This window comes from Nanorana parkeri, unplaced genomic scaffold (assembly GCF_000935625.1).
Source record: "Nanorana parkeri isolate BGI_ZX_2015 unplaced genomic scaffold, ASM93562v1 scaffold1142, whole genome shotgun sequence".
Classification (NCBI taxonomy): Eukaryota; Metazoa; Chordata; class Amphibia; order Anura; family Dicroglossidae; genus Nanorana; species Nanorana parkeri.
In genome coordinates, this window is record NW_017307410.1 from 361,911 (window position 1) to 387,125 (window position 25,215).

Genomic DNA, 25,215 nt, shown 5'->3' on the forward strand with positions numbered 1-25,215 from the left:
CCACCAAGTATGTTTCTTCCACATTCTCTATGACAGAGGTCATCCACCAAGTATGCTTCTTCCACATTCTCTATGAAAGAGGTCCTCCACCAAGTATGTTTCTTCCACATTCTCTATGACAGAGGTCCTCCACCTAGTATGTTTCTTCCACATTATTTATGGCAGAGGTCCTCCACCAATATGTTTCTTCCATGTTCTTTATAACAGAGGTCCTTCACCAAGTATGCTTCTTCCAAATTCTCTATGACAGAGGTCCTCCACCAAGTATGTGTCTTCCACATTCTCTATGACAGAGGTCCTCCACCAAGTATGTTTCTTCCACATTCTTTATGACAGAGGTCCTCCACCAAGTATGCTTCTTCCACATTCTCTAGGACAGAGGTCCTCCACCAAGTATGTTTCTTCCACATTCTCTATGACAGAGGTCCTCCACCAAGTATGTTTCTTCCACATTATTTATGGCAGAGGTCCTCCACCTAGTATGTTTCTTCAACATTCTTTATGACTGAGGTCCTCCACCAATATGTTTCTTATGTGTTCTTTATGACAGAGGTCCTCCACCAATATATTTTTTCTGTGTTCTTTATGACAGAGGTCCTCCACCAATATGTTTCTACCACATTCTTGATGACAGGCAAACATAAACGTAAATAATAGCTGCACATTCAATAGTGAGACAGTCTCCAGTCAACGGTAGAAGATATCTTAAGCCGAATGGTTGCACCGACTCTGCATGCTCCTGGTCTGTATCAGGATTTGTGGCACACACTCGGGACCCATGCTACCATCACTGTGAGTTGTGATCTCAAAAAGCCCAGCCAATCAAGTCGAGCCAACACCAGTCAGCTACCGTAGCCCATTAGATCCATTTGAGGAACACAAGGCAATGTGGCCTACGATAAGGGGCACATGTCTTGTTTGCCTTCCACCTACCCCTAGAACAAATGGACCTGGCCATGACTACCACCTACACGTTTTTCTAGGAGTAATAAACCATAAGACATTCATTTACGTCTTTTAGGCAACTACAAATCTTAAAAGAAGGTGTCCCTGCAAGGGAAGGCCTCCTAGTCTCACTCTCTCCATCAGCCCGTGTCTCGTACCTTCCCTTGCTCAGTCTGGCATCCAACACTTTTGAGATCTAAGAGGCCCGTACCCCTGCAATGTGCTGTAGTTCCATCCTTCAAGCCCTACATCAATGCTGAGTCCTGTAGTAGCATAGTGGTCAGAGGTTGGAACTACAGTGGAGGGGGCGGGGAACCGGCATCTGACACTCCCAGATGAGTCAAGTCCTGAAGAGACTGAGGCAGGGCACATGGGCTCCCCTTGAGGTGAGTATAGGAACTCTTCTCTTGCAGGTCTCCTTTTATTTTAGAGTTTTCACTACCCTCACCGAGCTGCTTTAGGTTCACCAATATTTTTCCTTTTCTTTCAAAGATTTCACCTTTTTTAGAGCTGGCACCACTTCCATGCTTCACACTAGGGTTGCCACCTGTCCAGGATTCACCCGGACAGTCTGGGTTTCATGGCAGCAGAAACCCGGACAGGAAGACAGGGGCAACCAAAATTAAGGTAGGGGCTACTGGCCCCCCACTGAATATAGTCTCAACTGTGATATCTACATATGAACACACCACGACTCATTCTCCCCAAAAAAATGTCCGCGCGTTGCAGAAGAGAGTTCGGGTTTCGCTTGAAGAAAAGGTGGCACCTCTACTTCACACTCAAAAGGTCGCGTCATCCTTTTCCAGCTTCGCCAACCTAAAGGTCAAAGCTTTGTGAATAAGAGACAACGTGTCCAGCACAACCTGTCCAAAAACTGGCAGAGTGACAGGTTATTGAACCAAATCGCTTCATGGCTTCTGTTTCAATAGGCAAAGGACACGGATGAGCGCACGCGGACAGCTGGTGACTATAAACCCTGGGCAGGCTAACAAGAGGCACCCCAAAACAGAGAGGAGCCTCCTATGTACCCCTCTAGGGGCTTCAACGTACCATAGATGCCTAACTGCCCCCCATCACACTGCCTGCTGCCCCCCATCTTATTGTGTGCAGGGCACATGACCTGACTCTCACATCACATGACCCCCATCCAGTCCCCAGAAAGTGCTACGACTCCCCTCTCCCTTTCACATCTTATAATAAAAAGGTATTATTACCTCCTCCTCAGTGAGCAGACAGTCTCCAGCCCAACACCCACCAGGAGGATTCCAGCACTGCTGTAACCCCTCGCCTCCGCAGACTATGGGCTACAACAAAATGGCCGACAACCTCCTTGTCCTAACGATGCTTAAACGAACACATAAGGTTTATTCCATTTAGACTTAACGCTTGAAACGGGTGCTGTCACAAAAATTAAACTCTATACCATCGGTGTAGTCAGCTTTTCTCAGGTTTATTCATAATGTCTACAAAAGCTGACATCTGTGCTAAAAGAAAAAGGACGCCGCCCCCCTATACTGAGGACACTTTCTTCACTTCACATGAGTGGACTCGCCCTCTAGTGCTTGTTTTGGGTCATCGAGCAGGTGGAATGTTGCAGGAAGCTAAGCAGTGTTAGACAGACAGGAGGGGCGGGGCGTCACCGCATTGTCCGCCCGCTCCGTGTCCCTATGGAAACCAGGAAGCGGCTATAATAGCCTCCTTTTTTTTACTTTTTTTTTAAATTATTACAATTTTTTAAAAATTATTTTTAAACTGTGGGCACTAAGGGGTTATTTTTTAATTTACAGGGACTTTGATACTTAGTATCTCTGAGGAGAATCCTGTATTCTCCTCAGAGATACTTTGTATCAGTTTGTAAACACAGCGCCAGCTAGGTGTTTACAAAACACAGCAAACTTCTGCCGGTGTTCTATTGAAAGCTCCAACTCATCGAGATCTCCAACTACCTCGCTTCCGGTGCTCAGAAAGACTGGAGCTCCGTACAGTTGCGGTGCGCATGTGTGCATAGCGTTTTCAGAATACTTGTGGAGTTTGCCACCTGCTGAATATTGTTAAAATGCAGCTGTACAGAGCTCGGTCACTCTTTGTGTTTTACAGTCTAATGCCGTCTGGTCGAAATCTCCAACTTGCAAGTACCTGGCAGTGAGGTAGTTGGATTTTCTACAACTACAAGCCCTGATGAAGGAGGGCTGTGAGCCCCCGAAACGCGTTGGATACTCCTAAGACTCTCACGTTGGCAAGTAAAACCCAACTGGACCTAATCAACGTCGTTGGCACTCTTGACCATCTTTACTGCATTATCATGGAGGATTAGGAAAGGATGAAGAATGTCTAGGTGCCCCATATGCTGCTTTACCTGCCTCCTCGTGACTCAGGGAATTCAAATGTGACAATAGGCAGTATTGTTGCTGCTGTTGAGCTCTATGCATTTTCACCCACTGGACATAACTGTCTCTCATCTCAAGCCATCACTGTCCTGATACGTGTTTTCCTCTATTAAGCGCTGATGAATGGGGTAAAAGTGGGTTAAAAAGTGTGGCGCTTTGATAGGCAGGATTGGGACAGGATGAACTTCGTCTACGCGCCCATACACTGCTTTACCTGCCACCTCCTGACCCTGGAATCTCTTATCTTTTGTGGGAGTTGAAATGCGACATTAGGGAGGACTTCTTTGGAAATTTTTTGGCACACTCAGAGCAGCTGTACGGGTGATCCCCAGTGTGAGTCCTGTGATGTTTCACAAGATCTGACCGTTCTATAAACCGCTTCCCGCACTCAGAGCACGAATACGGCTTCACCCCCGTGTGAATCTTCTGGTGTGACAGAAGGTTCCCCCTTTGCGTGAAACACTTCCCGCATTGCGAACAGGAAAAAGGCTTCTCTCCCGAGTGAGTCCTCTGGTGTTTAATGAGCTTGTCCTTTGCGTGGAAGCGTTTCCCACACACAGCACACGAATACGGCTTTTCCCCCGTGTGCGCCCTTCCGTGCGTGATGAGCGATAATTTTCTCGAAAAACACTTCCCGCACTCTGCGCAGGAGAACGGCTTCTCTCCCGTGTGAGTCCGTCTGTGCGTGTCGAGGGTCGATCTTTGAGTGAAACATTTCCCGCATTGGGGACACGAAAACGGTTTCTCCCCCGTGTGGATCCTCAGGTGTCTAATAAGAGGAACCTTCCAAGAGAAGAACTTCCCGCATTCGGGACACGAGTAACTCTTGCCGACAGTGTGCTCCCGTTGGTGGGCAATTAGCTCGGCTCTCTGGCTAAAGTATTCATTGCACTCAGGACATGAGAAGGCTTCGCCCTCTCCAAGACCTGTTTGATGGGTGACGGAATGAGGGCGGTCAGAGACACTCCCGTCAAGTATAGAAGGATCAGATGATAGATCTGCACTGGGAAGTTCTTCTGAAGAATCAGATGTGATCTCATCCTCTTCTACTTGACCGTCTCGAGTGGTGACGGGACGTTCCTCTGAGTTGTGCTCTCTGTAGCGTCCATCTGGATGAAATAAGGAATTAAGGGGAATATGAATGTATCAAAAAGTATCTTGGGATTTTCTAATACCAGCACAAACTTTGGTAGCCACGAGGGATGCACCGATACCATTTTTTCTGTGCTCACCGATACCGAATATCTATACTGGGAGTCCCATGAAGGAAGCCGGGGGCATGTAATGACTGATTAGCCAAGAAGCCAGCTCAGTGATTCCCGTTGATGAGGGAGCATGGAGTCGGCTTCCCGGCCAATCAAGAAGCCAGGGGGCGAGTCATTACCCTCCTCCCGCCTTCCTGATTGGTCGGGAAGCCAGCTCCATGATCCCTCGTCACCAGGAAGCACGGAGTCAGCTTCCCAGAAAATCAGGAAGCCAGGGGGCATGTAATGACTCACTGGCTGGCTTCCTGATACCAGAAGTTCCGGTATCGGGAGCATTTGGGTGAGTACAAGTACTCGACCAAATACTGGGTATCGGCACCAATATTGATACTAGTATTGGTATCGGTGCATCCCTAGTAGGTAGCCACTATCTAGTGGATCTTCTACTTTTAAAGCCCAACTCTGGGTTCCAGGCCCTCTACCCCACAGCCTCTGCCTTTTTCCCCCTCAGGAGGTCCACCCATATATTTTATTTAGATTTCTTCGGACCGGTGACGCGACATGCCATGTCCTCTTCCACTGCAGATCTTCTTCAGCACTGGGTGCAGGGCCGGCCTTAGGCCTTTAGGCGCCCTGTGCGAGAAAGCTTTACAGCGCCCCTCAGTGGCCACACCCTTTAGTGGCCACGCCCCCGTAACCACACCCATTTTCCCCAATATATGCACCATTTAAAGACTCCTATTTTGTTAAGCCGCAAAGAAACATATTAAAAAGTGTGATAAAAATAAAACTTTTATTCAAAGGTATTAAACTTGTAGGCACAATAGAAGTATTCTTATCAAATAAAACAACAGAAGGTAAACAATAAATGTCACACTACAATAGAGTCTATAAAAATAAAGTGTCAGGTCGTCATGCTGACCCCTTTTTTCAAGTAAGTGCATCTAGAAAAGTAAAAATAAAAAACAGAACACAGACCCCGGGCTACATGTAAATGAAGCCAGGGGTCTGTATTGTATTCAGACACATAATAATAATAATTTGTTTGAGAATGTGCGGCGGCCATGTTGGCCACCAGCGTGTTCTCTGAATGCGTGCCACCATCACACCCCTAAGGCCGGCCCTGACTGGGTGGTCCTTAAAGCTGAACTCCAGAACTTATCTTTTATGCACACTTACTTTGGTCCAGCTTGGCTTGATCTAAGTATCTATATCTGTCTCCAGAGGGCTGATGGGGATGTTGAAACTCATAGTAGTAGTCCACTCTACATATAGCGATAGCCATTATCTTCCGGCTGTGGCTCCAGTGGCTTCCCCTCTACACAATGAGCACAAGGAGTCGCTCCTTTGGCACCACCGCCATTCAGAGAGCTCGTTGTGTTTTTTTCAATGAAGACAAGTCGTACTCTCAATGGACAAGGAGGAGAGGAGGGTCAGATGAAGGCACAACTTCCACCTCATCCAATCAGAGAACGCTTAGTATCCATAAAAAAAAATGATGGTGTTCTCTGAATGCCGCCGGTACCAGGCGAGCGACTCCCTGTGTGTAGTGTGTAGATGGGAAGCTGGTGGAGTCGTAGCTGCAAGAGCCCAGCTTAGTAGCATGGACTGCTACACTCAAAGCATCCCCAGGAGCCCTCCGGAGATCAGATATAGATACTTACATTGATCCAAGCTGTAAGTTTCCATAAAAGAACATTTCCTGAAGTTGAGCTTTAACCATGCAGGGAGTGGTGCCCATGTGATGATATTAGCACCACCCTCTTCATCATTACACGCTGAGAATAGGATGCCGTGGTGATGCCTCCTCCTGCACTCACGTATGTCCTCAGTTTTCTAGGTTGAATGATGCTGGGTGTCATTTAACCCTGAAGTCTAAGGACATCTAGTGACCTAATTTTATTACTGGGGGGGTGGGGGGAGGGCAACATTGGAAAGGAGGCATTAGTATTACATTTCTAAGACAGGGCAAGGCAACCTAGGAACCACAGCTGGGGGTCATGCCTGTGGCTGTAAGAGTCTTGTAATGCCTCATAGAACTTGTAGGTCCACCACAGCTGGAACACCAAGATTGCCTAAACTTAGTCTAAGAGAATGAACTGGGGTGGGTGAACTAACTAGAAATCCGGGAAACCAAGAGAAGTGCCAGAAGAAGAGATTGTTGTAATGACTGAACAAGGAGAATCTGGGACTCTTTTCTGGATTCAGTGTTTATTACTCACCTGTGCTTATCTCTGGAGAACTTTCCTCCTCCTTACACGGATCATCATCCATCATAGACGTCTCTTCTGATTCCTCTTTAACTTCAACTTTTATCAAATTTGCGTGCTGAACAACACAAAACAATGCAAATAATACAATACATTAAAAACAATTATAAATAAAATATTATTGGTACACTAGACCCTCTAAAAGTTTGAATGCACCAAAAGAGTCTTCAGCTATGACTAAAAACGTCTGGTTTATACAAAAGAAGAAAAATGTGTTGTCCAGTTGCCACATATACTGACATGTGGTGACTGTACAACGCTATTTACTATCATCCAGTGTTTGATTGTTGCTGATCACCTCGTAATTGCATTCCATCTACCTGATCATCCTGAGGGATCTCCTGATTTTCCAGTGTGGAATCCCGGGAATACAGAGGACGGGTCTGAGGGATCTCCTGATGTTCCAGTGTGGAATCCCGGGAAAACAGAGGACGGGCCTGAGGGATCTCCTGATGTTCCAGTGTGGAATCCCGGGAAAACAGAGGACGGGCCTGAGGGATCTCCTGATGTTCCAGTGTGGAATCCCGGGAAAACAGAGGACGGGCCTGAGGGATCTCCTGATGTTCCAGTGTGGAATCCCGGGAAAACAGAGGACGGGCCTGAGGGATCTCCTGATGTTCCAGTGTGGAATCCCGGGAATACAGAGGACGGGTCTGAGGGATCTCCTGATGTTCCTTTGTATAAACCCGGCAATACAGAGGACGGGTCTGAGGGATCTCCTGATGTTGCTGTGTGAAGTCCCGGGAATACAGAGGACGGGCCTGAGGGATCTCATGATGTTCCTGTGTGGAGTCCCGGGAATACAGAGGATGGGGACATCTCTCTGGGGTATTTATGTTCCTGGATCCATCTGTAGGCAACATACAAAGTTAACAAATTTTTTTTATAAGGAGAACTTGAAACTCTTTTCTGGATGTAGGGTTTATTACTCACGTGTGCTGATCTGTGGAGGAAATTTCTCCTCTTTAATCATTACATATCCTTCTTCCTCCTCCTCAGCTTTGATCTCTGATGGAATTTCCTCCTTACATAAATCAATGCTCCTTGCATACATCTCTTCTTTATCTTCAACTTTAACAATAATAAGGCCTTCAACCTACATAAGACATTGTATGTATTTATTACAATGTCTTATTTCGTATATTACCATAAATTATCTTAAATTAAACTGTATGATCATACTCAAAAACAAGCCTCTCCATTCAACTACCTGATCCTCCTGAGGGATCTCACAATGTTCCTGTGTGGAATCCCGGGAATACAGAGGAAGGGCCTGATGGATCTCATGATGTTCCTGGGTGGAATCCTGGGAATACAGATGACGGGCCTGAGGGATCTCATGATGTTCCTGTGTGGAATCCCGGGAATACAGAGGACGGGGACATCTCTCTGGGGTATTTCTGCTGCTGGATCCATCTGTAGGAAACACACACACTGACTAAAAACACTGGGAGGGAATAAAAAAGAGTAGCACAAGCAAAAAACCTGAGCCACTCTTCTAAACTGAGAAAATGGAGCAGATCCTGGAATAAGCCCCTTTGTTAATTAGGAGCGATCTGCTCCATTTTCTATGCTATTCTATCTTGTTGTTGTTTCTATGTATTTATATCAGAGGATGTGTGTATCTAGGGGGTTCCTCAATTCTCTTCTCTCCTTTACAAGAAATGAAAGTCTCCTCTTACCCGGTGATGTGAGGGGTGGCCAGTTCTTCATCATGACCTCCTTCTACAGATCTTTGTGTCCTTCTAAATACTCCCATTCCTTGACACAGGTGGTTTTGTAACATTCATACTGCAATAAATCAATTTCACAACCAAAATATACATTTACAACATAAATATTTCCTTACACTGTATTAAGTAGTAGATACACTGCTCAGTTCTATGTAGTCTTGCATCCTAAAAGGTAATCCTTGACCACCCTGGACAAGTAAGCAGTAGGCAGAGCCATAATGGAATTTGTAGTTTCACCACAACTGGAGTGCTGAGGTTGCCCACCACTGGGCTATGTTATAAATAAACTATACTGGGATCTTTAACAACTCTTAATGGGTCAGCCCACCCAAAACTGACTGAGGTAAAATCACATTGTGGTATCTCCCAAGGAAATATCCACGTTAAGGCCAAGGAATTGCGATGAAGTCCCACACAGGAAAGATGGGCTACAGGAAGAGCTGGAAGACTCCATGTTAGCTTAGAAGAGGGTTAGGATTCACGAACTAGAGTCTTCAATGGATATAATGAGCCAGAATCTGGTTTGGCCCATTAGACGACCTTTAAAACATAAACTGTGGAAGCTTTATTTAAAACTCAACAACTCCACAATTTAAATGCAAAGACATGTTGCTGTGAAATTTGGATGTGAACTCCATTAGAGGTTTTCTACCTCCAGACCCCTTTATTACTTCCTAACTGGAGGTGCCACAAGTAATTCTACTTCCCATCGATTGCCGCATTTCTACGCTTGCAGCTTTGCAGAGAATACATTCCGAGCCCCACCATCCTGTCCACCAGCATCTCATGTCCTACACATCAGAGGACTTGCAGGAAGATGATGATTTGGTGGGGTGACATGACCCCCCCTCCTGTCTACAGAGAGTGCTGGGACCCCCTCCTCTCATAATGAGAAGACATTATTACCTCCTTCTCACAGGTCACACACTCTCCAGACTCACACTTCCAGCAGGAGAATCCTTGAGCTAAAAATCGCCTTTTCTCCAATGTTGGTCTACAGCAAAATGGCCGCCTTCTCCACAGCAATGAGGACACTTCTACCTCTCACTTGGCACACGGTCGCCCTCTAGTGGTGGCTCTGGAAAAAAAGACTCACTCAGCTGGATGTCACTATGGTAAGCCGGACACAGCTGGGCGGCCGTGGAACGCACACAGCGGAAGCGTGGGAGCCACAGGACGGAAGTGGGAGGAAATAATGACAATAGAGTAAGGTGACCAGATTTTTAAAATGAAATCCGGGGACATTTTTTTTTTTAATTAGCAAATGGTAAACATAAAAACAATTTTATTAGCATATTTTCCTCAAATGATATATGCAGTGTATTTGGTATGTGTGGTATATGGAGTGATTGTATCATATATATATTTATATATGTGTAGCGCCCATCACCTTTTGTGATGTGACTACTAAGCATTTAGTGATAGCCGGGGCTGTAGACAGCCTGGCTGGATTTGTAGTGGCAACTATATGGTTAATCCCAGGTGTCTAACATTGCCCGTACCCCCCTGGGCGGAGTGTGATGCTGTCATATTGTGGGACAGCCAATGGTGGATACTTTAATATGTGTACAGTACAGCAGCCAATCACTGGGCCTCTCTCAGCCAGTGGTGCCTGCTGGGATAGAGTACATATATTGGTGGGAGCTGCCATGTGCTCTCTCTCTCGCCGGGACCAGCCATGGATTAGGGCTGGGACCTGTCCAGCCTGCCCCCCCCAGGCTAGGCCGAGGCCTGGCGGTGGGCCTCTGCTGATATAAGGGAAAAGGTTTCCCTGAGGTCTCCAACGGGGAGGAGGCCTGAGAGATGGAAAGAGGAAGAGAACCAGGACCAGTGCAGGCTCTTGAAGCACCCTGGAATCATGTGGGTTTCAGAGTATGGTCGGTGTCTTTCCTGTGATTGAGGATCTGCATCCATCTGGACTGTCTGGTACATCAGTGGCTATCTGATGTGGTCGAGTGGATCTGCAACGGGTTTGAGAGAATTCTCTCAGGATGTTGAGCTCTCAGCTTTGCAGGAAGGTACAGTGACGTCACCCAAGCCTCTTTCAAGCATCGGAGGCTTTTTAAAGCTACTTGTGATGGGGGAAGTATACCAAGACACGGACTTTACATTTGGCATGGAAGGTTCACTTTAAAGGAGAACTATGAGGGGGGGGGAGTGCTTTTCACTCACCTCATCGTTCTAGCCGACCTGTGACAATGAGACTGTCACAGGTCGGCTCAGTAGATCGGGAAGTGAGGGAACACATACCGGCGTTCGCTCACCTCTCGATCCTGTCCCGGCTCTCTGCCGTGACAGGGGGAGGGGCTGGATTCCCCCCTCCAATCCTCCAGCGCTGACTGGCGGAACGGACGGGGGAGAGGGCAGGTACAGCTGGCTCTGCCTCTAGATAGACAGAGCCAGCTGTCAGTCACGCAGCTGGGCGGATCCAAACATAATTGTTGGGATCTGCTTCAGCTGCGGCGTCTCAGTATACCGCAAGCAGTAGCTCGCGGTATATTGAGCTTAAGGTGACGGGAGAACGCTAGTTTGTGTCCTCCCGTTACCCTAAGGAGAACTATGGGGAAAAGCCTTAACCCCATAGTTCTCCTATAAGCCCCCATTCGCACTTGTGAGGGCTTTTTTGGCACATATATTTGTACACCTACAGCCATTGACTTATGCAGGAGGCTGTAGGCAGCACCTGTGGCTCTCTGGTGGGGAAAATGCGCCATTTTTTACGATGGACGGGTGCCGGCGCCCATGTGCAAGAGCCCTTACAGTACAGGGTTGGGGTTGTCTTTATTATGCTGGACTTTCCTATTCTCGGAGCACTGTGCACTTATTTTATTTGCCCCCAGACCTAACCTACCTTCCTCTTCCACAGATGCATACTTACCTCAATCCAACACCTAGTTTACATCCAGCACTGCAAGTCTTCACTGTCCTGCCCATGTCTGCGCCTTGGTGCCCCTCCGACGTCTATGGGGCTGGATACCAAGCCCAGAGACGATCAGATAGAAGTCCCATAGAGGTCCATTGGGCTGTAATGTATAGGCATGGCCAGGAGTTAGATATAAAGGAACAGCGGCCTATTAGATGGAGGAAAGTATGCATCTGTGGATGGTTAGGCTGGGTTAGGTCAGAGGGGGGCATGTTGTTTTGGAACGCACTTATCCTTTCAAATGGAAGAGGAGAAGAAACTTTTTTTTTATCAGTCAAAATAAAGGACGCACTACACGTCATGTTACAAATGCTAAGAAATTTATTTGGGTGATGAACCATTCATGGATGACACCTTAAAGCCATCTCCACCTATTAAAAAAACAATAGCCCCCCCTCTTCTGTAAGATCCGACATTTCTTTAGCTGTGGATATTAGGGTGCCAATCGGTACTCAACCTTTCTAAGCACCAGCGCTGCCCCCTACATCCTCCACCACCAGTTCACATGGGTCGAATGACACCCGGCATCATTTAGATCACATCCTGTAAGCCAGATGCATCATGGATATCACACCAGCTTGGGCTCAGAGGAGAAAAAGGGGTCCTGAGGGACGGGGGCATCCATTGAGGTGAGGGGGGCTGCCCACCCAGGAGTTAGGCTTTAATCCCAGAAAACGACCACGCCCAAAATTGGCCAGAGCCGACGCTTTAAATGCTTTTACCCCTCATCAGTTTAGTGTTATCAGTGATAGATGGACCTAAAATTATTGCTCTCACTGCGACGTTCACGGTGATATATAATGTGTGTGGCACAATAGGCGGAATCGTCGTTTTCGCACGTAGGCGCCCCCGACGCATGTGTGCGTGTGTATAGGGGGTGGCGGGGGATTTTTTTTTTTTCAATTGTGTTTTTCATTTTTTTTTACACTTAACTTTATTACTATCACATAGGGGTTAAGAAGCTCTCTATGTGATAGCCAATTTACATGATAGGTCCTCTTTATGGAGACATCAGGGGTCTCCAAGACCCCGAATGTCATCTAGGGACCCCCAGAGAAGCTGATGAAGCATAAATCTGCTTCACCAGCTTCTCAATAGCCTCTGTTGCCGGAGAGTGACACTGAATTTGGAAGTGATGTAATGTACATCACTTCCTGCATTGGGGGACGGAGAGGAGGTCAAAGGGAGATCGTGTACTGAACTCCCTTTGATCTCCTGTCACAGAGCAGCCGTGCCGGTCCCAGCTGCACTGGGCACAGCGGGTCTTGGGGCCGGCGACGGCAGTGACAGAGGCTAATAGAAGCGATCGGGCATCTCTGGAATGTAAAGCTCCCGGCCGGCCGTTTAATTGCCGGCCGGGAAGCTACTCATCGGGCTCCGGCGTCCTCTAGTCTCAAGCAGATTTTTCCAGCCCTGGTGATGATCAAACCTGTCTGAAGAGGTCATAGTTTCTTGGTCAGAAGGTTGTATCTGTGCACCACCTTTTCCTAACTCTAGTTTCCAGATGGGAGCATTTCCACAATATGTGCCTGTGGTGATCCTTCTTTAATCACAGGCCCAGGTGGACATGGAACTTCAACTTATGGCCAAGTCAAGATTAAACCATATCCCCTCCCAGCACTAAGCCTGACTGCCCTGACATTCACTGGTCACATCTCAAGTCAATAGAGGCTCTGGCTTTGGACAGACACGAGGCTTACATCCAGGAAGGGGACTGTCTTAATCCGGTCCGGGCCACACGTACTACATCCTTTCAAGGAAGCTCCACCGGTCCTCTTTAAGAATGAAGTCATTACTTTAGGGTTCAGGTCAAGTGTTGAGGATTAGGTGTAAGGAGGCGGCTAGGTGAGCTTCAGGATCTACACATGTTCTTAGCACCAAGAGCTCTGCGCTGAAAACCACCAGCGATAACCATCATACCACATTGTGCAGATGATTGCCCCGCTTTCCACCATCGAAAAAGAAAGATGTAGTGGAACAAGAAAAATAACTACAAAGAAAGTAGATGGAAAGCAGAGAATGTGAAGAGTTGCTAAAACAGGTCCATGAAGCCCTCAAAGAAGATACATGGCATGGGATTTCTGAAACCGTGTCAATACAGAACTGTATAATAAATATTTAAAAGTCCACTTTACAGGAGGGGAGGGGGTCAGCAGTATCAAAGCCCTTTAGTTATCAATGCCTCCTTCTAGAACTCCAAGCTATAGAAAAGTTGACCAAGGCAGAAAAGGTCAATGCTGAAGATAACCTGGTCAACCATCAAGAGTTTCCATTTCCAGCTTTGAATCACTGAAGCTAATCATGTCCTACAGAAGAGTTCACAGAGGTCCAATGCAAGACGATAAGATGAGATCTCATTCATTCTCGTGATAAAACATCAACAAAAACACCAAAAACTGAATGGACTGTGGTGGACAAACACAACTATAAAAAAAAGAAGTCTTCAACGTGTGACTGCGATATAAAAGACGTCTAAGCTTCCATACTCCTCCTCAGCTCTCACCACCTGACACTGGGACCTCTTGCCTCTTGTGGGAATTGAGATGTGACAGTAAGGAGGATTTTTTTGGAAACTTTTTCCCGCATTCTGAACAGCCGTACGGGTGATCCCCGGTGTGAGTCCTGTGGTGTTTCACAAGGTCTGACCTTTCAATGAATCTTTTTCCGCATTCGGAGCACGAATACGGCTTCATATCCATGTGAGTCTTCTGATGCGAAAGCAGGTTCCCTTTCTGGGAAAAGCACTTTCCGCAATCCGAACAAGAGAACGGCTTCTCACCCGAGTGGATCTTCTGGTGTTTGATGACTTTGTCTTTGGCAGCGAAACATTTCCCACATACCGGGCAGGAATAGGGCTTCTCGCCGGTGTGAGCTCGTTCGTGATTGATGAGGGATAACTTTCGGGAAAAGCATTTCCCGCATTCGGCACAGGAAAATGGCTTCTCCCCCGTGTGAGTCCTTAAGTGCGTAGCGAGATTGGACCGTTGAGTGAAACATTTTCCACACTGGGGACAGGAAAAAGGTTTCTCGGCCGTGTGAGTTCGCTCATGGCTGAGAAGATTGGACCTTTCGATGAAGCATTTTCCGCATTCTAAGCAGGAAAAAGGTTTCTCCCCGGTGTGGATTCTAAGGTGTCTTATAAGCTGGACCTTCCAAGAAAAACATTTGCCGCATTCGGGACATGAAAACGTCTTCTCTCCAGTGTGACTTTGCTGGTGGGCAATAAGTTCTGCTCTCTGGCTAAAACACTCGCCACATTCGGAGCATGGGAACTTTTCAAGACGTTGAGGAAGCATAGCCACACGTGAAAATGGAGCAGATGATCGAACCCTACCGTGAGACACTGGACGGTGGTTTGAAGTATCAAGGCTTTCTTCCATCGAATCTGATATAGCGTCATCTCCTTCTGCTTCTAGAGAGATGATGGGCTGTTTCTCCATGTTGTATGTTCTGTACAGTCCATCTAGAAGAATAAAAGGTTTACAAACTTCACAATTATAACAAGTGTAGGTAATACACTATAGTCTTTATGTCCATATACCTCCGTCATCCAAAAACTCTCACACATATTAGATGTCAACCACCCCAAACACAGAATATCTTGGCAACCTTTCTATACATTTCCATCACACAGCTTTCCCAAAGATGGCCTTAGACATGGAATGCCGGCCATCGTATCTGCCCGGTTCACTATGGCATATCTATGGATCCCTGCCGACACAGAATCCAACAAATATGAAGTGACCTTATACACTATTTTGCCAAAAGTATTGGGATGCCGACCTTAACACGCACAGAACGCTAATGGCATCCCAGTCTTAGTCCGTAGGGTTCAGTATTGAGTTGGCTCCGCCCTTTGCCGCTATAACAGCTTCAACTCTTCTGGGGAGGCATCCACAAGGTTTAGGAGTGTCTCTATGGGAATGTTGGACCATTTGTGAGGTCAGGTACTGATGTTGGAGGGGAAGGCCGGGCTCGCAGTCTCCGCTCTAATTCATCCCAAAGGTGTTCTATGGGGTTGAGGTCAGGACTCTGTGCAGGCCTGTCACGTTTCTCCACCCCAAACTCCCCCATCCATGTCTTTATGGACCTTGCTTTGTGCACTGGTGCGCAGTCATGTTGGAACAGGAAGGGGCCGTCCCCAAACTGTTCCCACAAAGTTGGGAGCATGAAATTGTCCAAAATATCTTGGTATGTTGATGCCGTAAGGGTTCCTTCCACTGGAACTAAGGGGCCAAGCCCAACCCCTGAAAAATAACCCCCCCCCTCCACCAAACTTTACACTTGGCACAATGCAGTCAGGAACCTGATTGGTCACTCCAGAGAACACATCTCCACTTCTCTAGAGTCCAGTGGCGGCGTGCGTTACACCACGGCATCCCACGCTTTGCATTGCACTTGGTGATGTAAGGCTTGGATGCAGCTGCTCAGCCGTGGAAACCCATTCCATGAAGCTCTCTACGCACTGTTGTTGTGCCAATCTGAAGGCCACACGAAGTTTGGAGGTCTGTAGCTATGGACTCTGCAGACAGTTGGCGACTTCTGCACACTTCAGCATGCGGTGACCCCGCTCTTTCATGTTACGTGGCCTAACACTCCGTGGCTGAGTTGCTGTTGTTCCCAGTTGCTTCCACTTTGTTATAATACCAGTAACAGGTGACCGTGGAATATTTGGTAGCAAGGAATTGTCACGGAACACCTGAACCCAATGATTTGGAGGTGTGTCCCAATACTTTTGGCAATATAGTGTATGTTAGAAAGCCTTCCTATGTCATCTATGAATGGAAATGGTTCACCACATCCAAGGAATGGTAAGCTGCACTATATTACGTTTAGTTTTGGGTTTACATACACTTCAGGTCAGCTATGTAGCCCTCTATGAAGAATAAAACGCTTTCACTAGCATTTTCCAACACTCACATCCCCTAGTTCTTCTCTTAATGCCATTGCAGGAGGTCTTCTACGCAGCACAAAATACTATGGTATTGAGAGACCTCATAGGCACTTATTTTCTTCTCCTACCTTCTACTATTGTTCTCCTTCTCATTATCCAACCATCATTTCTGTGATCTGTGCTCTTCAGAAGACCATGGACACCACAGTTAGATATAGAAGTAGAAAATTTCAATGTCCTTCATCTAATCTCGGATGGTTTATTAAGAGCTGCTCATTTGTGGAACCTACTAATGTCTGAAGAACTTCTACACATTGAGCTTTGGCATGCAACATCAACAATTCCAAGACAAGTCTTCTACACCTTAAAAGCTATCTTCTGTAGATGTGTATACCTCCTCTTAAATTAAAGCTTCTACTAACGAACTTGACAGTCATCAATAGACATAATAAAATCAAAGTCATTTTGTCAGGAGGTAGAGGAGGAAGACACATTGCTAAAACACAACAAGGAGAATCTGATTTTTATCTGGATTTGGTGTTTATCACTCACCTGTTCTGATCTCTGGAGGACCTTCCTCCTCCTTCCGTGGCTCGTCACCCTCCACATAGGTGTCTTCTGCTTCCTCTTTCACTTCCACTTTAATATAAATCAGATTTTCATCCTGAATCCAACAAAACATTTCAAGCGGTAAGCAGAATCATAAAAAAGATCACCTAGGATTGATCTTAGATGGACCTCACAATTTGAGATCTTCATAGCCTACCCTGACTCCTGTCCCGATCGTGACCGCGGACCTCATCGCTATAATAAACAGAGGTTATTGTGACGGAAGCCTCTGTTACTTTGCTATTTGGAGGGGACTGCAGGCCTGCCTCCTTCCCACTGACTATGGGCCTTGATGTTGAGGAGGTTCTTTTGATTGGGAGAGGGGCTTGCCATGGTGCTTTGGGGCTGTGTGGGACCCTTTATATACGCTCCATGGATCAAGAGGACCCCATAGACCTATTTCCCAATGACGTGGAGGATACATGGGAAGCTGGGACTCTGTTTTCTTATACCCCTGTATCCTGTCCTGGATCTGTTAGTCAAGTCTATGTGTCCATTTGTCTGATTGGGTTAACAATGGGATTAACTTGTCACTAGATGTAGCTGAGTGAATGACCATACGATAGACATTCAGGAGATAATCCTATCATATGTGTCTCCTCTCTCTCTATCCTTTCGTTAAGACCCCGGGGAGGGGATGTCTGTTTGCATCCTGTTAATGTTTGATTACGTTATGTTTTTAGACCCCCAGAATTGTATATATACTGAGCATAGTCATTTCTTGGTTTTCACTTCAACATTGGTGTTGTCTGATGTTCGAGTTTAGTTTTCTGTCCTAATATATTGACTATGGACTCTGCAGACAGTTGGCGACTTCTGCACACTTCAGCATGCGGTGACCCCGCTCTTTCATGTTACGTGGCCTAACACTCCGTGGCTGAGTTGCTGTTGTTCCCAGTTGCTTCCACTTTGTTATAATACCAGTAACAGGTGACCGTGGAATATTTGGTAGCAAGGAATTGTCACGGAACACCTGAACCCAATGATTTGGAGGTGTGTCCCAATACTTTTGGCAATATAGTGTATGTTAGAAAGCCTTCCTATGTCATCTATGAATGGAAATGGTTCACCACATCCAAGGAATGGTAAGCTGCACTATATTACGTTTAGTTTTGGGTTTACATACACTTCAGGTCAGCTATGTAGCCCTCTATGAAGAATAAAACGCTTTCACTAGCATTTTCCAACACTCACATCCCCTAGTTCTTCTCTTAATGCCATTGCAGGAGGTCTTCTACGCAGCACAAAATACTATGGTATTGAGAGACCTCATAGGCACTTATTTTCTTCTCCTACCTTCTACTATTGTTCTCCTTCTCATTATCCAACCATCATTTCTGTGATCTGTGCTCTTCAGAAGACCATGGACACCACAGTTAGATATAGAAGTAGAAAATTTCAATGTCCTTCATCTAATCTCGGATGGTTTATTAAGAGCTGCTCATTTGTGGAACCTACTAATGTCTGAAGAACTTCTACACATTGAGCTTTGGCATGCAACATCAACAATTCCAAGACAAGTCTTCTACACCTTAAAAGCTATCTTCTGTAGATGTGTATACCTCCTCTTAAATTAAAGCTTCTACTAACGAACTTGACAGTCATCAATAGACATAATAAAATCAAAGTCATTTTGTCAGGAGGTAGAGGAGGAAGACACATTGCTAAAACACAACAAGGAGAATCTGATTTTTATCTGGATTTGGTGTTTATCACTCACCTGTTCTGATCTCTGGAGGACCTTCCTCCTCCTTCCGTGGCTCGTCACCCTCCACATAGGTGTCTTCTGCTTCCTCTTTCACTTCCACTTTAATATAAATCAGATTTTCATCCTGAATCCAACAAAACATTTCAAGCGGTAAGCAGAATCATAAAAAAGATCACCTAGGATTGATCTTAGATGGACCTCACAATTTGAGATCTTCATAGCCTACCCTGACTCCTGTCCCGATCGTGACCGCGGACCTCATCGCTATAATAAACAGAGGTTATTGTGACGGAAGCCTCTGTTACTTTGCTATTTGGAGGGGACTGCAGGCCTGCCTCCTTCCCACTGACTATGGGCCTTGATGTTGAGGAGGTTCTTTTGATTGGGAGAGGGGCTTGCCATGGTGCTTTGGGGCTGTGTGGGACCCTTTATATACGCTCCATGGATCAAGAGGACCCCATAGACCTATTTCCCAATGACGTGGAGGATACATGGGAAGCTGGGACTCTGTTTTCTTATACCCCTGTATCCTGTCCTGGATCTGTTAGTCAAGTCTATGTGTCCATTTGTCTGATTGGGTTAACAATGGGATTAACTTGTCACTAGATGTAGCTGAGTGAATGACCATACGATAGACATTCAGGAGATAATCCTATCATATGTGTCTCCTCTCTCTCTATCCTTTCGTTAAGACCCCGGGGAGGGGATGTCTGTTTGCATCCTGTTAATGTTTGATTACGTTATGTTTTTAGACCCCCAGAATTGTATATATACTGAGCATAGTCATTTCTTGGTTTTCACTTCAACATTGGTGTTGTCTGATGTTCGAGTTTAGTTTTCTGTCCTAATATATTGGTTCCGTCCAATAATTAGACAGGTTTGGGCTGAGGACACCGGAATTCAGGTTCCAGCAGAGAGGAAGCTGATTTCTGACAGAGGTACCTAGGCGGTCCGTCACAGTTATCACAAAGTACACCACGTATCAGTGAAGGTCCACAGGCCAGGACGCCATGAATAAACAAAACTATGATTCTCATCCAATGACCGATGGTGTGCCCTGTAATAACCTCGGTTCCTCATATCGTAAATAGGGGGCCGCTGTCAAAGTCTGAAAAATTCACTTCCCGTTTCAGAGCTCTTGGAAAAAAAATCCGGCAACTCAATTAGATCACGTGTAGGTGGTCATGGGACAATCAAGCTCAAAACCCATTCTCACAGATCTGTAACTTCTGTATTTGAGCCAAGCTTTTGGCCTGCACACAGAACAACACAAATGGAAGAACAATGGCCACATATCTTAGCAGAGGTGGTGACTATACAAAAAGTACTACCTCGGGTGTTTGCTTGCTGGAAGTCAAGGAAAAGTTTTCAAAAATAACTCAAAAAAAACATGATGGGGACTCTAGCCCCCTACCACTGGCCATCCAAAACTTCAAAAAGCTGTCTGCAGTTGGGATTTACTTAGAGGTCTTCTGGAAGCATGACTGCCAGATAAAGAAATTAATCAAATATAATTTCCATCATAAAAAAGTTGAAGAGTGGGTTAGTGTTGGTAAATGTGATTCACTCCCTACTGTCTTCTTCCAGTTCTACACAGAATTAATTTCAAAGATCCCCCACTACCATCTACCTGATCATCGTGATGGGTCTCGTGTTCCTCCTGTGTAGAATCCCAGGAATTAAGGGAACTGGGACATCTCTCTGGTGTATTCTTGTTACCAGGTCCATCTGTCAAAAAAACCCACAACCAACGAAGAGTGTGATTTCTACAATCCAAATCTGTAATACTTTTCCTTGTACAGTTTGTTCCTCACCTGTGCTGATGTCTAGAGGACTTTCTTCCTCCTTAATCTTCACATGTCCTTCTTCCTCCTCCTCATCTTTGACATCTCTTTGAGTGGCTCCGGGGTCTGTGAATAAAGATGAGAGTGAAGCCCCCTGTACTGAGATACAGATGAGAGTGAAGCCTCCTGTACTGAGATAAAGATGAGAGTGAAGCCCCCTGTACTGAGATAAAGATGAGAGTGAAGCCCCCTGTACTGAGATGTGTGTGGGGGGAGATTGGTCACATCTCTTATCTGGTAACACACAATGACATGATGTGAGGAGGAGAGCCGGAGTCTAATAGAGGCTGATGGCTCCCGACTCCCCCCACTAGACACATTCCATCCCCCCATTACTGTCTTGACGCGTTTCTGGGGCTTGAATTATTCTGATGAAGGGGGCTTGCCCCAGAAACGCCTCAATCTTGGCTGACTGCGGCCGGTGGATGTGACCGGAGGCTACCGTGTTACATAGTCGGGGTGATATCATGTTGGGTTAACGGACAGTGTGGCCTCTTGCTTGTTGTTAAAGCCTGATGAAAACATTTGCTTGTGAGTACTTTTATCCCTCGTTTTATTTATCCTTATAAACGATTTTACACACGGAGGTGGCGCTCTGTTCCCTTTTGTTTTCTATGTTCGTGGTGGAAGCCCCAGAGCCTTTGATGAGCAGCCCCTCAAGTCTGTGTGAAAAACTGTGATAAACTGTTGATAACTTTGAGTATGCAACAGCAAGTGGATCGTTCAGCTGGCAGCCATTAGCGCCAAGAGTTAAAGAAAACTTTTTGTCTACTGACAGAGGAGGGGGGAGAAGAAGAGATTGTTGTAGTGACTGAACAAGGAGAATCTGGGACTCTTCTCTGGATTTAGTGTTTATTACTCACCTGTGCTGATCTCTGGAGAACGTTCCTCCTCCTTACATGGATCATCACCCATTGTAGACATGTCTTCCTCAGCTTCAACTTTAATGACAGTCAGGCCCTCTCTCTAAATAAGACACAACATATGTTCTAAATTTTGTATTAGTAGGTGAATATCAGGTTTAATTAGGACCTTCAGTCTCAACTACCTGATAAAGATGAGGGATCTCCCGATGTTCCTGTGTGGAATCCCGGGAATACAGAGGACGGGGACATCTCTCTGGGGTATTCCTGTTCCTTGGTCCATCTGTAGGAAACACACACACTGACTGAATACATTGTTTCTATGTCTTTATATCAGAGGATGTGTATCTAGGGGGATCCTCAATACTCAGGAAATGAAAGTCTCCTCTTACCCGGTGATGTGAGGGGCGGCCGGGTCTCCATCATGGCGTCCTTGTAGAGATCCTTGTGTCCTTCTAGATACTCCCACTCCTCTTGGTGGTTTGTAAAAGTTCTCTCTGTATTATATTAATGTTGTAAACACAACAAACAAGCGTACCTTAAAAATATACATTTTCCATTACTTTAAAATATGAGATAACAGATTCTGTTCTACATAGAAGATTGAATTAAAGGGAGTCTTCTGCCGATTTATTAGAGAATACAGTCAGCTAGTTCACTGAATTGAGCCTTTCTAGTCTGATAATAGGCAGAATTCCTCAGAAGCTCTGAAATATAAATCCTGTAGTGATTGGTAATCCTCTGAAACAATGTGACCCCAGCAGAGCTCCCCATCTAATATTCTACACATCAGAGGACTTGCAGGAAGATGATGATTTGTTGAGGTGACATGATCCCCACATCCAGTCCACAGAGACTGCTGGGACCCCTTCTCTCATAATAAAAGACATTAATACCTCCTCCTCACTGGGCACACTTCCTCCACCCCAAACCAAACCAGGGAGTTTCTACAACTAAAAATATTCCCAGTAACTCCTCCCTTGGTCTACAACAAAATGGCCGCCGACACTCCTTCACTGAGTGTGGAAAACAACATGGGAAACAAAATACGTATTTAAACTTGAATGACAGCTACACGGGACTGCAGGGGTATTTAGTCAACAATGAAATGCAATAAGCTCTCTATAACAAGAAATTGGCACTGTTCTGCCATTGCTGCACAGGCGCGTCACTATGGCAACTAGGATGAAGCTAGTAGGCCGTGGAACGCAAACAGCGGAAGTGCGAGAGCCACAGGGCGGAAGTGAGAAGACTGTTGTTAGTGCTGGGGTGAACAATGACAATAATAACAATACTTATGATGATGATCATAATAATAATACTAATTATTATTTGTTCATTATTATTATTATGATATTATCATCAATAATAATAATAACAATATCAACTTTGTAGACAAACGTCAGGTGGTCATAATAATCTGGCCACTCAGTGTATATACAGTGTCGCAAATAACTATTTGATCCCCAGATGCAGATTTTGTAAATTTGCCCCTTTACAAAGAAATGAAAGGTCTATAATTTTTATCATGGGTGTATTTTAAATGACAAAGACAGAATATCAACCAAAAATCCAGAAAAAAACACACGATACAAATGTTATGAATGGAGTTGGACTGTAAAAAACAAAACAAAGCAATTTTTTTATTCTCTTCGCTAATGTCACTTTGCTGCAAGGAACATTCGTTCGTAAATACTACTGCATCTGAAATGAATGAAAATTCGGATTCATCCGAATCCCGAACCCGACTGACTTTTGGACCCGTTTTCCAAACAAAGGAAAAATCGGAAGCAAACAACATTTTTTCCAAGCTTACATCTACCTTTTGAACTTTTTGGAACTTTTTTTTTACAATAATAAACGTAAACTAAAAGGGAAATCTAAGCATGGAACTTAGACAAGGTTGAGCCACATAGATGGTTGTTGTATAGAACTTCAGGTGGCCACTTAGAGAAGCTGCAAATTGTTTCATAGTCTGGACGGAGAAGACATTCACTTCTTATGCCAAGATTAACACTAGGGATGTCCCGATACCATTTTTTTAAGACCAAGTACAGTCCCTCATGTCAGGGGTGTATCTACCGCAAGGCAAACTAGGCATTTGCATAGGGCGGCACTTTCCAGGGGGCAGGAGAAAATGCCGCCCCAAACCAACGAGGCAGACAGGGCCAGACATGCCTTTGGGCATACTGGGCATTTGCACATGGAGTGCAGGGGTCAGAGTGGGTGACACATGGAGTGCGGGGGTCAGAGTGGGTGACACATGGAGTGCAGGGGTCAGAGTGGGTGACACATGGAGTGCAGGGGTCAGAGTGGGTGACACATGGAGTGCAGGGGTCAGAGTGGGTGACACATGAAGTGCAGGGGTCAGAGTGGGTGACACATGGAGTGCAGGGGTCAGAGTGGGTGACACATGAAGTGCAGGGGTCAGAGTGGGTGACACATGGAGTGCAGGGGTCAGAGTGGGTGACACATGAAGTGCAGGGGTCTGGAGTGTGTAACACGTGGAGTGCAGGGGTCAGGAGTGGGTGACACATGGAGTGCAGGGGTCAGGAGTGGGTGACACACAGAGTGCAGGGGTCAGGAGTGGATGACACATAGAGTGCAGGGGTCAGGAATGGGTGACACACCGAGTGCAGGGGTCAGGAGTGGGTGACACATAGAGTGCAGGGGTCTGGAGTGGGTAACACATGGAGTGCAGGGGTCAGGAGTGGGTGACACATAGAGTGTAGGGGTCAGGAGTGGGTGACACATGGAGTGCAGGGCTCAGGAGTGGGTGACACATGGAGTGCAGGGGTCAGGAGTGGGTAACACATGGAGTGCAGGGGTCAGGAGTGGGTAACACATAGAGTGTAGGGGTCAGGAGTGGGTGACACACCGAGTGCAGGGGTCAGGAGTGGGTGACACACAGAGTGCAGGGGTCAGGAGTGGGTGACACACAGAGTGCAGGGGTCAGGAGTGGATGACACATGGAGTGCAGGGGACATGCACAGGGTATCCTGAACAAAGAATTATTTGCTATCTCAGGCAGTCATTTTCTGTGTAACATTCCTTGTTGGCGCCCGGCCCACTTTTATTCAGGCAACAATGGTGGTAAGGGAGGGCCGATGATGTCATGATCTCCACCTCGTACAATCACAGATTGCATTGAAAAAATCCTCCCTGTGCTCAGTGTGCAGAGGGGAATCCGCTGGAGCCAGAACATCATGGCTATCACTGTATACAGCGGGGACTACTACAGCGGTGTACAGCATCCCCGGCATCCCTCCGGCGACAATGTCTGTTTCCATAGAAGATCATTCCTGGAGTTCCCCTTTAATGAGCTTTTCATGTAAGTAATCAGACAACGTCGTAAAGATATTATAAAACACTTTTATTATTTCTAACACTTTGGTACAACTTCCGAGCTAGATACATTGCTTCCTGTCAGTCATTATTACTCCTCTCAGATTTACGCTTTGTGCATCCTGCACCCAATCAGTCCGTTTCATTCATCTCTCACAGGACGTGATTATTGTCACCTTTAACCTCTGACCTTTGCCATCTTAGCTCCTTTTGCACATCCTAACCATAGATCAGTAAGTTGTGTTATTAGTAACAAGTTACATATCCTTAAACAGAACCGGCTGTGCCTGGCCTTATGCAACAATCAAAATATTCCACCTATAATTATCATAACCTTGCAACATATCGTATCAAAAATATACATCTCCCCCTCAGGGTTAGCATAAGTCTGACTCGGCAGCATGGGAGCTGATAGATATGTGGTAGCACCCTGCGAATATCTGGAATTTAGACAAGGTTGGACCAAATAAATGACCACAGAATGAACAT

General features: G+C 45.9%; 1 pseudogene; it reads right to left on the minus strand.

The window, feature by feature from the left end:
• LOC108796628 overlaps positions 1-24,644 on the minus strand; it is a 38,963-nt pseudogene extending 14,319 nt beyond the window's left edge.
• Between the last annotated feature and the right edge of the window lie 571 nt (positions 24,645-25,215).